Source organism: Phymastichus coffea, unplaced genomic scaffold, assembly GCF_024137745.1.
Source record: "Phymastichus coffea isolate CEN01 unplaced genomic scaffold, Cenicafe_Pcof_1.1 PCOF00004, whole genome shotgun sequence".
Taxonomy (NCBI): domain Eukaryota; kingdom Metazoa; phylum Arthropoda; class Insecta; order Hymenoptera; family Eulophidae; genus Phymastichus; species Phymastichus coffea.
The window spans coordinates 4,240,628-4,254,603 of record NW_026706815.1 but is presented as its reverse complement, the minus strand read 5'-3'; the positions used below and the strand labels follow the sequence as shown (position 1 = coordinate 4,254,603).

General features: G+C 40.6%; 1 protein-coding gene across 4 annotated transcripts in view; it reads right to left on the bottom strand.

Annotated features, from left to right (window-relative positions):
* Positions 1-13,976, bottom strand: part of LOC131666815 (large ribosomal subunit protein mL45) — a 417,745-nt gene that overhangs the window by 126,870 nt on the left and 276,899 nt on the right. The window lies entirely within an intron of this gene.

Sequence of the window (13,976 nt, the reverse complement as noted above, 5' to 3'; positions counted from 1 at the left end):
ATATTACAAATTTTATGCAACAATTATTATTTTATATTGTAACGAGCCGGCTCGTTAAGGGAAAAATCAGCTTAATAGAGGGCCAGCGCGTGTCGTGCGCGGGCCAGCTGCGCAGAAAACCGTGCGCGAGCGGAGAGAACAGAGAGAGGACCGTGAGGGGTGGGAGGAGGTGCGAGAGATATTCACGTGTGAACCGGCTTGCCGAGAGGATTAGAATAAAGAAAGAAAGAAAACTGAGAATTAAAAGAAAAGAGAGTCCTAGGAGGAGAGCTAAGGAGTGCAAAGATACGAGAATTGGAAGCTGGATCCAACAGGTGCATCGAGTTAAGTGCGTCTAGAGTGAGTGCCGTCGCCCAAATCACAAAAGGTTCAACGAGTGTTGAAGAACTTCAAAGTGAGAGAAGGAAGCACCTCCTGGGTGACGAAAGCCAGCGCACGAGCCCGGCAACCGAAGAGTTGATAGCTAGGTTTTGCGCAGGACTACATCGAGAAGGAGTGAGTAATCTCACCGGCGTACAATTATCTGCGAAAACATTGCATTTTGTTAAGCGTGCGAGAATCGGTCCGTTTATCTCTCTCTTTCTCTCTTGCGGTAAGACCTCGCGTATTGTCATTGCGCGACGCAGCGGCGCGTCACCCAGTAAAGCTCTCGGCCTCTTTCTCTACGGGATGTAAGCAAACCGCTAGACGAATAAAAGGTGTCTGCAATTAATCGGCCGCCTTGTTTACTGACGTGGGCAGAAGCACACGTATCTCCTCTGCCCAGCTATCCGAACCCACCGACACCCCCGCGCAAGCAGTACGTCGAGCACGCATCCGACGAAGCAGTCGGCACCACAGCCGGGAGGTAAGTCTTCCTCCAACGAAACGGCGGTTAGCTTCGCAACGTGGGAGTGACGGTGACTTATTTTGTTAACGAGTACCGATTTATTATTCAGATAAATCACAACCGTTACAGTGGCGCCCAACTTAAAGTGACTGGGCACAGGAGTACAAAGTCTCCTACGAAAGTGTCAAGGGCGCGCGTGTTTTCTAGCTTTATTTTGATTCTGAGAGAGAGAGTCGCGGCGACCGACACACGTGTACACGTGAGTGCGAGTGGTAAACACCGCGAGGTAAGCGAAGCGTTGTTCGTCGCATATACTCTGGCCTAGGCATTTTGAATTTTATAAAACTCTTGTAAGGCCGAGAGTAATACTAATGAAGTGATAGCCAAGGCCAGAGGCGAACAGCAATCGGTGAGGCAAAAGCTGCGCGCGACAGACGGAACGTAAATACTGCTGCGCGCACAATTAGTCAGAAAGACGCACCGACACATGTTTACAAAAATAAACACACAAGTCAACAGGTGCCCATTTACAGATTTGATGAAATTACAGGGCTACTTGCGTTTTTTTTAGGCTACATTAAGAAAACGAATTAAAGAGTAAAATTTTTTTTCTATAATTTTTGTTTGATTGCAAATAACATTGGCAAAATTAAGATAACAAATTTCTTTATATTTTTTCGTATTTTTTTCCCCTTGCGGATAGTTCTCGCGCTAAAGTGGAAAGTAAAAATACAGGGAAAAACCTCAATTAAACCTACTGCTAAGAAGCGACGAACAATAGCGAAGAGGGCGCGCCCAACAAAAATTAACACAGCTTTACTAACAAACAGTATGATGATGAAGAAATCACATTTGATTATAAACAAAGAGTCGTAGAATTTTGGAGGAGCGGAAAAAACAAAAACTTAAAACTTGGGTGCCAAACATAATTTGTCTAAGTTGCCATACAATATTAAGTCGTTGGAATAAAGACGGCTCTTCGCAAAAATTGCCTTTCAGTTCTCCGATGATCTGGCGTGAGCCACGTGATCATAATGACTATTACTTTTGTTCTATTGACCTGAAAGGTTTCAATAGTAAGAATAAATCTGCAATTCTGTATCCTAATGTCTTATCTGTTACTAAACCAGTTCTACGGGGGACTCTTGTCTCTGAGAAATCATCACCCCTAAAGAAAGCAGAATGTTTACTTACTACTTCCAGGAGACCAGCCGAAATAAATGATATCGAGGTGGACGATGAAGATCCGCAGTCAGATGATAGTGCACATTTCGATACAACCGAAAGTGCTCAATTGTTTACACAAGCTCTTCTAAATAATTTGGTTAAAGATTTGATTCTGCCAAAAAATAAATCAGAATTGTTAGGTTCTAGGTTGAAAGAAATGAATCTGTTGGCTCCAAAAACAACTTTTTCTTGGTAAAGAAACAGAGAGCAAGAATATATCAGATATTTCGCAGAGAAAGATGGATTGACTTACTGTCATGACATGACTGGCTTAATGACAAAATTAGGCTTGATATACGTCGCTACTGAATGGCATCTCTTCATCGATTCGTCTAAAAGAAGTTTGAAGACTGACCTCCTTCACAATGGAAATAAATATGCTTCGATTCCACTCGCCCATTTAGTGTATCTAAAAGAATCTTACGAGAATATGCAGATAATTCTTGAGAAAATTAAATATGAAGATTATAAATGGCATATATGTGTGGTGATTTAAAAGTTATAACTATACTTCTTGGACAGCAGTCGGGGTATACCAAATACCCATGTTACATTTGTTTGTGGGATAGTAGAGCTACTACACGTCATTGGGAAGAATCTAAGTGGCCACTTCGCGCGTCTCTGAAGCCAGGATCACACAATGTTCTCAAAAAACCTTTGTGTGATCCAAAAAAAATAATTTTACCTCCCCTCCACATAAAATTAGGATTGATTAAGCAATTCATCAAGTCCTTGATCAGAATGGAAAATGCTTCCACTACTTATTGGATAAATTCCCAGGATTATCTGATGCAAAAATAAAGGAAGGTATTTTCACAGGTCCGGATATAAGAAAGATGATGAAATCGGCTGATTTTCAACAAACGATAACAAGAAAAAAGAAGGGTGCATGGGTGAATTTTGCAGCGGTTGTAGAAGGATTTTTGGGTAATAGAAAAGTAGAAAATTATCACGTAGTCGTTCAAAATATGCTTACCAGTTTTAAAGAGTTGGGTTGTAACATGAGTTTAAAAATTCACTTCCTGAATTCTCATTTAGATTCTTTTCCTGAGAATCTTGGAGCCCTAAGTAAGGAGCAAGGAGAAAGATTACACCAAGACATCCAAGAGATGGAAAGAAGGTATCAAGGTAGATGGAATGTTAATATGTTAGCTAACTACTGCTGGGCTCTTAAACGTGAAGATGATGGCCTACAGCATAAGAGAAAGTCAGGAACCAGAAGCCTAGACGAAAAAAGGAAACGATTCCACAAATCAGAAAATTGATAACATTGAAGCATCTGACATAATGTGGTTAATAGCATTGCTATTGGGTAATTAGGGGGTTGCTAGCATTCTCATTGCGTTATTAGCTTAGTTCATATTCGAGGGTTATTAGGGGGGAAGTATATAGGGGGGGGGCTATTAGAGTGTTGTATTGCCCTTTAGAGTAGGATTGCCATTGAGTCATTAGGGGCATTTTAGCATTGCCATTACGCTATTAAGGGGTTCATAGAACCGTTTATATTAGGGGGTTATTAGGGGGTTACTAGGGCGGTGATAGCACTGTCATTGCGTCATCAGGGAGTTATTAGCATAGTTTTTATTAGGGGGTTATTAGGGGGGTGAGTTATTAAGGGGTTGATAGGATTAACATTGGGTTTTTAGGGGGTTCCTAGCATAGTTTATATTAGGGGGTTATGAGAGGTTTATTAGGGGGTTGTTAACATTGCCATAGAAATATTAGGGGGTTGTTAACATTGCCATAGAAATATTAGGGGGTTATTGGTCAGATAAACCTTAAATTCAGGTTCATTCAATACAATTTTTTGGATTTTACCTTGACCTAACCTTGACTTTGAGCCGACCAGGTCAAACGCACTCCAGATTCGAATTCAGCGACCTCAAAAACCTATAGAAACAATACCTGGACCAAGATTAATGGGATAATCTTGATTTGACCTTGATCTGAATTTGACTACTGAGCTAATTGGGTCAAATGAATCGTGGATTCGGATTCAGTGACCCCAAAAACATAAATGTAATGGTATTACCTTTTGCACTTTTGTTCACATATGACTTTTTTGTGGGGCTGTCATATTTGTATTGTTGGTACTGTTGTTATGAAATGACTAAAGTGGTGAACTTCATTCGATGATATCTCAGCGAAAAAAAAAAGATTTGTTAAATTTGAAAAATGTGTTGGAAAGGGCAGAAGCAATACTTTCAGATGGTCAGATTAGTATTTAGTAAAAAAAAATTTTTTGCGGTGTAATATAGCTTCTAAAACAGCATAAATACGTGTTTTTCGCACTTTTAGGTTAGAATATCTCGAAAATGTGACGTGATAGAGCATTTTTGATGCCAGGTTCCTGTTCAGCGCATCAAAAAACTTCGGAATATGTTGCTCATGTTCGTGCGATATAAATCATGTTGACCTGTGTAATTAGACCACGTGTTATTCTCGTGTTTATTTTTAAGAGATATTTCTGGCCATTTTGGTACTATTAAAATAAAATGTATTAAACATATTTTTATTTGTCATAAATTATGTTTGAGCTACAGATATATTTTATCAAAAAAAAAATGGGATACCCCACGTACGGTGTACAAATCAATTATTTTTAGAAAAAGCAACTTATAAGCTCAATTCTCCCAAAGTTAGGTCTATTAGCCTACATTTGGTTGGGTAAGGGTGGTTTATGGGGGTTTAGTGGGTTAAAGGCAGGTTGGTTAGTTGGGGTAGCTCGCTCAGGCGTAGGATTAAATTACTTCAGGAAATAACAAACGACTAAACTTGTTTATCCCAGGGTTAGGTGGATTAACCTGCTGATAGTTTGACGAGAGTGGTTTCTAGGGGGTGAAACACCCATTAAATATATTTTTTTTTAAATCCGGAAACACGTCAATTTAATTTTGGTATTTTCTCATTAGCAGTGCGATTTCTAAATCACTCGAGCTGATTTACTATATTACATGTCGTAAAACAGTACAATAGTGTATTTACCCCTATTAAAAAGGGGGTTGCAACCCTTCGGTATAAATGTTATGTCCTCAAAAGCGCCGTTTTATAAGAAATTTTTAAACGTTGAGTTTACTAAAAAATATTCATTTGATGCTGAGAAATATTAAAAAAACTGATTTTAAGGGTTGATTTTCAGGGTGGATTTCACCCCTTATTGACCGATAAAAAAAACACGTATCTAATTTTTTTTCAAGTACTACAACATATCCCAAAATCATTTAAATCGGTGAGGTTGGGTTGGGGTGGTTCCCTTGTAAGAGATTGTACTTTCGTTCAATTTCGTTTTTTAACATTAACAACCTCATGCGTTGAAATCTTTCCAATGGTGGAAACAAAGTTGGAATAAATTTTATAAAAGTACTCGTCGGGCCCGTCCAACTGAAAATCAAGATGACTAAAACGATATGTATAATTATCCTAATATTACAAATAAGAATATTTTATTCCTTCTATCAATACAGCATAACATGAAAAGGTACAATAATATCTCGTACAGGAAATATCGTGTTTAGCTTTATAAATTGAGATATGGAAAGATTGTAATTGATACTTGTATTAGGCACGGTATCAATTCGGAATAGTCATAGCTATGTACGATTTTGTATCTTTATTGATTTTGATAACGATAGGCCCGACGAGTACTCTTATAAAGTTTATTCAAACTTTGTTTCCATCATTGGAAACATTTCAACGCTGGAAATTGTTGATGTTGAAAAACGAAATTGAACAAAACTACAATCTCTTAGAAATAAGCGACATGAGCGATGATGAAACACGCATAAAACTATTTATGTACCATACATCTTTTCTATTATTCAAAAGCAACAGCATTGACAGTGGGAATATAGGAACCAATGCAATAGATAATGTACAGTATATATAACAGTTACTTATTAATCGTATCAATCTACTCATCTGATATAGATGGGTGATTTCACATCGTTCTCTAGTTTATCACAGGTACAAACTTACATATATATTTTGTCAGCATACCGGTTTGTGCTCGGTGGAAACATCGTCCGTCGCCATTGATGTGCCCAACCATTAATCACTTACACATACCTACACTCACACATTACACAAACACTTACACACGCCTCTTGGCAAACCGGAATGAATGAATGCTCCGCAACACTATAAACGGGGCTTACCGAAAGAAGGAATGCCGGGGACCCCTATAAAGCGAGCCACCCGAAAGCGAATGAAGGAGATCCCTCTAATCGGGCTCTCCCCGTGAACGAAGCCCGGTTTTGCCACCATGGACACTCACAATCACGCACACTCTACAAGGGAAACACTGAAACACAGGGTAGAGGAGGGGGGACCTCAGGGGCCGTGCGTTGTTCCAGCGCGGTTCGTAGATTCGCGATCACGAGGGACCTTTAGTACAACGCAATGAAACAAAAATATGAACATGCACAAAAAAAACATAGATGTTACAGATGCCTGGGCTTCGTTCATGTGAAAGCTAAATGCACAGGAAAGGACAGGACGAAATGCTGCCGCAAGTGTGGCACATCCGGACACTACGCGACGGAATGTAAAAATGAACCGGTCTGCCCACTGTGCTGAAAGGCCGGGCACAAGGACATCGCCTACTTTGCCAGAAGCGGCAGGAGTGGCATGTTCCGAGTCGCACTGGAGGAGTGCAGGAGACGGGCCGGACGTCGGGCAGAATAATTGAGGGAAACGTGAATCGAAGTAGAACTGCAGACATAGTCCTACCTTATATAGCCGACGAATATGAAGCGGACATTCTGATCCTGAGTGGAGCATACAGGAGAAGGACGACGCAGACATACATCACAAACGAGACAGAGACCACTGCTATCTGGGTAAGTGATGGCACCCAATCTAGAGTCTTCAATCGAGGTGTCGGGGACGACTATGTCTGGGTCACAGTTGGCGCTGTAACTTATCTCAGCGTCTACCTGACACCCAACTGCACCGCGATGGAGTTGGATAGAAAGGCGGCACCTAGAAGACGGGACCAGGGACCTGCCCGGGGATGTCATCGTTGCGGGGGATTTTAACGCGAGGGCAACCGAGTGGGGAACAAACGAAACGAATCGACGCGGACGACTACTGCTGGAAATGGCCGCAAGGCTCGATCTAGCAGTGGTAAATACGGGACATACGCCAGGTGTCGGAGACTCTATGCCCGACGTCAGGATAACAGCGGACAGAATCATGCCACGGCTGAGGAGATGACGGGTAATTGAACACTACACAGCCAGCGATCACCAGTACATCGTCTTCGAAGTGGTGGTACTGACGGAAACGAGACGAAGGGGAACCCACGAACCCCGCGGTGGAACCTGCATAAACTCGACGGACAACCTTTTCGGAGGAGTTGATTGCCGCAGTAGCTCTCCAGGAGAGAAAATTTCCCCCTGACGGGGCGGCGAAGACTGGAGGGACTGACAGACGAGACGGCCAAACTAATAGATAGCTTGTGCAAAAGCACAATGCTGAAACATCGATACATACAAAATGACAACCACATTACTGGTGGACGAAAGAGATAGCCGTGCTACGCAGGACATACCTGGCAAATCAGCGACGAGTGACAAGGGATGAGAGTGGACAGGAAAGGAAAATCTCCAGGCCATATACAAAACAGCACCGAAGGCGCTGACGAAAGCAATACGGGACAGCAAAACGAGATGCTGGAGGAAGCTCTGCGAGGAGGTGAACGAGCATCCCTGGGGAACTGGGTACAAGATCGTGACCGGCAAACTAGGGGCCCGAGTTCCATCGGAACTCAAAGATGCCGAAATAATAGGACGGATTGTTGACGGATTGTTTCCGACGCATTTGATTAGGACGAACGTGATGGACGACGAGAACGAATGATGCCCCCCCGCCCTCGCCGTTAAGGAGATGAAGATATACAAGACGCCGGGACTAGATGGAGTGCCGGGCGAGATCTTCCGGCTCGTGGATCGTCTACACCCGGAGATACTCCTCGACCTGTACAATACGTGCTTGACGACAGGAACGTTCAGTGACCGGTGGAATGTGGCAAGGTTCGTTCTTATCCTAAAAGGTAGGAGCGATCTTGGCACGCCGTCGACTTACGGACCGTTGAGTTTACTTAACACGACTGGTAAACTCTTTGAACAGTTACTGAGACCGAGACTGATGGACGCGATACAGGCCGAAGGGGGTTTATCAGATTTGCAGTTCGGTTTCAGGAAGGGTCGATTGACGATTGGAGCAATCCAAAAGGTGGACCACTCTTTCCTGGAACTAGACAGACACTGCCACGCGGGGCGACCTATAGTGTTATTTACGACGCTCGACATTAGGAATGCTTTCAACTCGGCGAGATGGGGAGATATCTTGGAGGCGCTGAAAAGCAACTTCGGAATTCCACCATACCTGGTCCGGGTTGTGGAGGATTACCTAAAAAACAGACGATTAAAGTACGAAGGACAGGTAACGAAACAGGTCACCGGTGCCGTAGGTCAGGGGTCCAAACTGGGACCTGACTCCTGGAATGGCTTATACGATAGCTTGCTTCGACTTTGGATGCCGCTTGGAGTAACCCTCGTCGCCTACACTGATGACGTGGCGGCGGTGATAACGGAGAGGTCCCCCGAGCTAGCGCAACTGGCGTTGAACCAGATCATGAGACGAGTCAGACAATGGATGACAGACCACGGACTACAACTCGCAACAGAAAAAACGGAAGTGACGTTTCTCACGAGAAGAAGCATACAGACGATACTGCACATAAGGGTGGGAACATGCGAGATGGAGACCAAGAAGGAAGTCAAGTACCTTCGGGTAGCCCTCGATAATAAGATGACTTTCTGGCCTCATATACAGAAAACAACCCGGAACGCGGCAGAGAGGATAGCATCCTTGAGTCGCCTGATGGCAAATACGACGGGACCGAGATCGGGGAAACGACGACTGTTAATGGCGACAGTTCACTCGATCGTTCTATACGGTGCGGAAATATGGGCAAACTCCGTGAAGACAAAGAAATATGGTAAGACGATGATGGTGGCACGGAGACAGGGCGCACTGCGAATCGCTTGCTCCTACCGAATAGTCTCTGCGCAGGCTGTTTTGGTGGTGGCTGGCGTAATACCCGTGGATCTTCTGGCCTTTGAACGCAAAAGGATCTACGGGAGTAGCGCGGACAGAGCACGAAAGAACGCGGCAATCGCCGAGCGTGACAGGACAATTAACATATGGCAAGGCCGATGGACAGAGGAACGAGGTGGTAACTGGACGATACGACTGATACGGGACTTGAGGCTGTGGCTCGGAAGGAAATTTGGCGATGTAAATTTTTACGTCACCCAGCTCTTCACGCGTCACGGATGCTTCCGACGGTACCTTCACAATATGAAAAGAGTACGAACACCCGACCGCAAATACTGTGGAAACGAACGAGACAATGCGGAAGACCCGCTTTTCGCGTGTGACCGTTGGACAAGACTCAGACGAGAACTAGAGACAACGGTCAAGAACATTACCCCCGGTAACATTGTGGAGGTGATGCTGCATGAACCCGAATGGTGGCGCTTGGTCGCTACCTATACGGAAACTATACCGAGTCGTAAGAACGCGAACGACTGCCTGAACCACACGAACGGACAAACACAGACAGAACCTCTAGCCAGAAGTAATATCAACATAGTCCCTCGCTAGGGGAAGGTCATTAAGGAGGTGGCGGTTTAGTGGATAGGCCTGTTTTTTCTTGGGAGTCCCACATAACCCCTTAGTTCGCAAGAATAAGAGGAATCCGTAAAAAGGAGTCCGCAACTCCTTGTAAATAAAATGTATTGTTATTCAAGTACGAAATACTTTTTGATAAAAATCAAACAATTAGCTATGAATTTGATTTTCCTTATGATTACAGCATTATATTCAACAAAAAAGATTGGATTAATATTGTTCAAGGAAACCAATTTAGCATGCAAAACTATTGAAGATTGAAGAGTAAATTTGAGTATAATAAAAAAAATTGTATGATGGTCATGCCTACTGGCCTGCAAAACTTACTTTTCCTTAAAGTTGTAGGGGTTCCCTTTACATTGTTATTTGAAATATTTAATTTTCAAGTTATTTGTTTGATACCAAATTTTCTAGGAAATTCTAATTTTCTCTTCTAATTTTCTTTCTAAGTTCTCAGTTTCATTTTAAAAATAAACCGACTACCAAGGACCATATTTATATTTGAGATGTTTCCTATCAAAAGAAATTTATTATGAACTATAACTATTTTCTTGCGTTGATGTCTCACGAGTTCTGTTCAAAAAGTATCAGGAATTTTGTATGTTTTCAAATATTATTTATTTATTCACGAATATCTATTTTATCTCCTTCAAAGTAATCCTCCTCGGATATAAAGCACTTGTACCAAAGTTTTTTTCCAATCCTCGAAGCACTTAAAAAAATCATTTTTTGTGATCTTGTTCAGCTCCTCCTTCGATGCCATCATTATCTCCTCAATCGTGACGTAGCGTTGTCTTTTTACGGGCCTCTTCAGTTTTGGGAACAGAAAAAAGTCACAGGAGGCCAAATCTGGGGCTGCGGCACCATTACTGTGTTATTTTGGCCAAATATTTGCGCACAAGCAACGATGTATGAGGAGTGGCGTTATCATGGTGCAAAAATAATTGTTTGTTCTTCCACAAATCCGGACGTTTCTGGCGGATTGCTTCGCGCATATTGCGTATAACTTGCAGGTAATATTACTTATTGACCGTACTATCCTGTGGCAAGAATTCATGATACACCACGCCCCTGAAATCGAAGAAAACTGTGAGCAAAACCTTCACGTTCAACCGAACTTGGCGCGCTTTTTTCGGTCTTAGCTCATGTGGCAGCTTCCATTGTGATAATTAAACTTTGATTTCCACATCATAACCATAAACCCATCATTTATCACTAGTTATAATCCTCTGGAGTACATTTGGGCCGTCACGGACCGAGTCCAACATCTCCTGAGCAATATTAACGCGATGTTGTTTTTAGTCAAAATTTAGCAGTTTTGTCACGAATTTCGCGGGGATCCGACTCATGCCTAAATCATTGGTTAAAATCGAATGGCATGAGCCAACCGATATGTTTAGATCCTCAGAAACATCTCTAACGATGATTCGACGTTTAGCCCATACTATTTTCTTCACTTTATCAATGTTTTCGTCTGTTGTTGACGTGCTTGGGCGTCCGGCACGTTATTCGTCGTTCACATCTTCTCGGCTCTCCGAGAACATTTTGCACAACTGATAAACGTAGCTTTGCTTCAAGGTAGCTTCACCATATGCCATAGTCAACATTTGGAATGCGTCCGCGCACTTTATTTTGTTTTTTACACAAAATTTGATACAGATTATTTGATCCATTTTTTAGAATAGGCAAAAATCAAAGACGAGCCAAAACACATCCAAGAAAAACAGCTGTCAAAAATTAACTAAACATTCACAATGGCCGACCTTGTCAGCATAAATAAGGGACATGAGTACCAACATAACGCTACAGAGAAATCGAAAATCAAATTTACGTAGCCCGCAGAAATTCAAAATCCGCAATACTTTTTGAACAGACCTCATACATTGTTAAATAGAATATTATATATTGTTAACATGTGGATATTGTGTTCGTGGTAATACATGTCATTGTAAATTTGTAGATAAGTTTATAATTAAATAAAAGTAACTTTACTTACGCTGCTATATTTTTAACCTGTTAACCGAGCGGGACGTATAAATACGTCAAAAGTAAACAATATCGGGTACGGGTAGGACATATAAATATGTCCTCGATATTTATATTGCGTCCTGGAACGGACGGGACGTATATTTTATTACTACTATGGTAATACGTCATTCATACACGTCTTAGTGGAAAAGGACGCGCCCGTTATGTGTTGCGTAATTAGAAAGGGATTTCCCCGGTTAACAGGTTGATGTCATTCATCTGAAACATTTTTATTATTTAAATTTTTGGAATTTATAAATGATGCATATGATCGAAACGATATTTGCTCAAATTTATCATAGTTGGTTTAGCTTGCTAAACAAAATAAAGGAGATGAGTGACCTCTAAACCAAAGATTTCAAACCCGTGATAAAAAATGGAGGTTGTCAGTAAAAAAACAAAGTTGACCTTGAAATGATATTGAAAGTAACCAGGCTGTCTATATGCCACTTGGAATCGGAAAACTTGATTTTTTATAAATTTGACATATTTCAAAATACTTTTTAAGTCGCGTGCGTGTACACACACACACACTAAACGTTTTGAATTTATTATTAGATTACTTTCAAAATAAACACATACCTGAAAGTAAGGCAAATTATAAAGAGATAGAATTGTCGGAAAGTATTTTAAGATAGGCAGTAAATGATTTTATTGAAATTGATAAATATTGGACAAGTAGCGGAAAAAAAGAAAAATTTAAGCTCAGAGTCAACAATTTTAGAATAGTTAGATCTTTGTGTTAGTAAAAATAATGGGCTTACACATTTAATAAAGGTGGTAAATATAGAAAGAAAATGGCAAGATTTTGTCAATGCACTCTTGATAATTTTAAAGCAACAGTAGACGCAAACTACATTATTTATGATCGCAATATACGTCGATGGGCATTGCAATCTCTAAAGGATATAAGCGAGTATATTTTTTCCAACTGACTTTAGTGTGATTGTTTACAGCATTAATTATCTGAGAGGTTAGAGTAATTAATATCGGTGAGTGACCTGAAGTTAAGTCTAAACATGATGAAACTTCAAAATAATTTTTATTTATTCCTTTTATTATTGCAAAATCAATCAAATCCGAAAGCTTGTTTAAGTCTGTTGGTGTCTTGTTTAAGTGGATATTGGAATATAGTTGTTTGTTTGTAATATTTCGTATAGTACTTTGCTTCTGTATGTTGGAGTTGGTGATCTTGAACCCCACGACAAATGCTTGGCATTATCGCCTCCTGCTATAAAGCGATTTCCTAATGTGTTGAAAAAGTCTGTCCAATTTTCTTATGTAATTGTTTTGTTTGTAAGACAGTAAACAGCTGATATTGTTTTTTATCCGTCTTTATCCTTGATGATTACACTGATTGCTTTAAGTAGATTTCACTAGTGTAAGTGTGAATATAATGGTTTTTTGGTTTGATTATAATCGCAGTATCTCCGCGTGCTTTATTAAACGGGTGATTGGTATTGGTAACAAATACATGAGGAACCATGAAGAATCATGAATCCATCGAGATCCGTGAAACACCATAATACACTATAAAACACTATAAAACAATATAAACCACTATAAAACAATATAAAACACTATAAAATAATATAAAAGACTATAAAACACTATAAAACAGTATAAACACTATATAATACCGTGGAAGCCCATGGATTACAATAAGGAATAATGGAGGACTATGATCAAGATGCGTCGAACACCATATGTCTGCTTAGCTCTTCTTGAACAGCTGTTTGTTTTGTTATTTCTATTTCACTCTGATCATTTTGTTTTGATGTTATCTATGCATATGGTATGTTTGGTCTAACTTTATTGCCGCTTACATTTAAATTTCATTTAGAATTTTAATGAGTTTAAACATTGTTTTGATTTAACGTTTTTTCTCGTAGTCTAGAGAATAGTTTTTGCTGCAATTGCTTTCGAACTGGGATTCTTTATAGTTTGCGACATGATTTTCTTTGTAGTTTGCGCATGTTACGTTTGATATTTTTTGTTTAATATGACATTCTTTAGGTTTGTGAAGTTCAGCACATTTCACACACACAGCACTCTTGTAACAGTAGTTTTTGTATGCCCGTATTCTTGGCACTTTTGACATTGAGGAATTTCTTTCTTCACGTTCGGTGGCTCGAATTCGATTACCGTGCTTAATAGTCGGTGTATAGTACTTTATAAATTTCCTGGCTTTTAA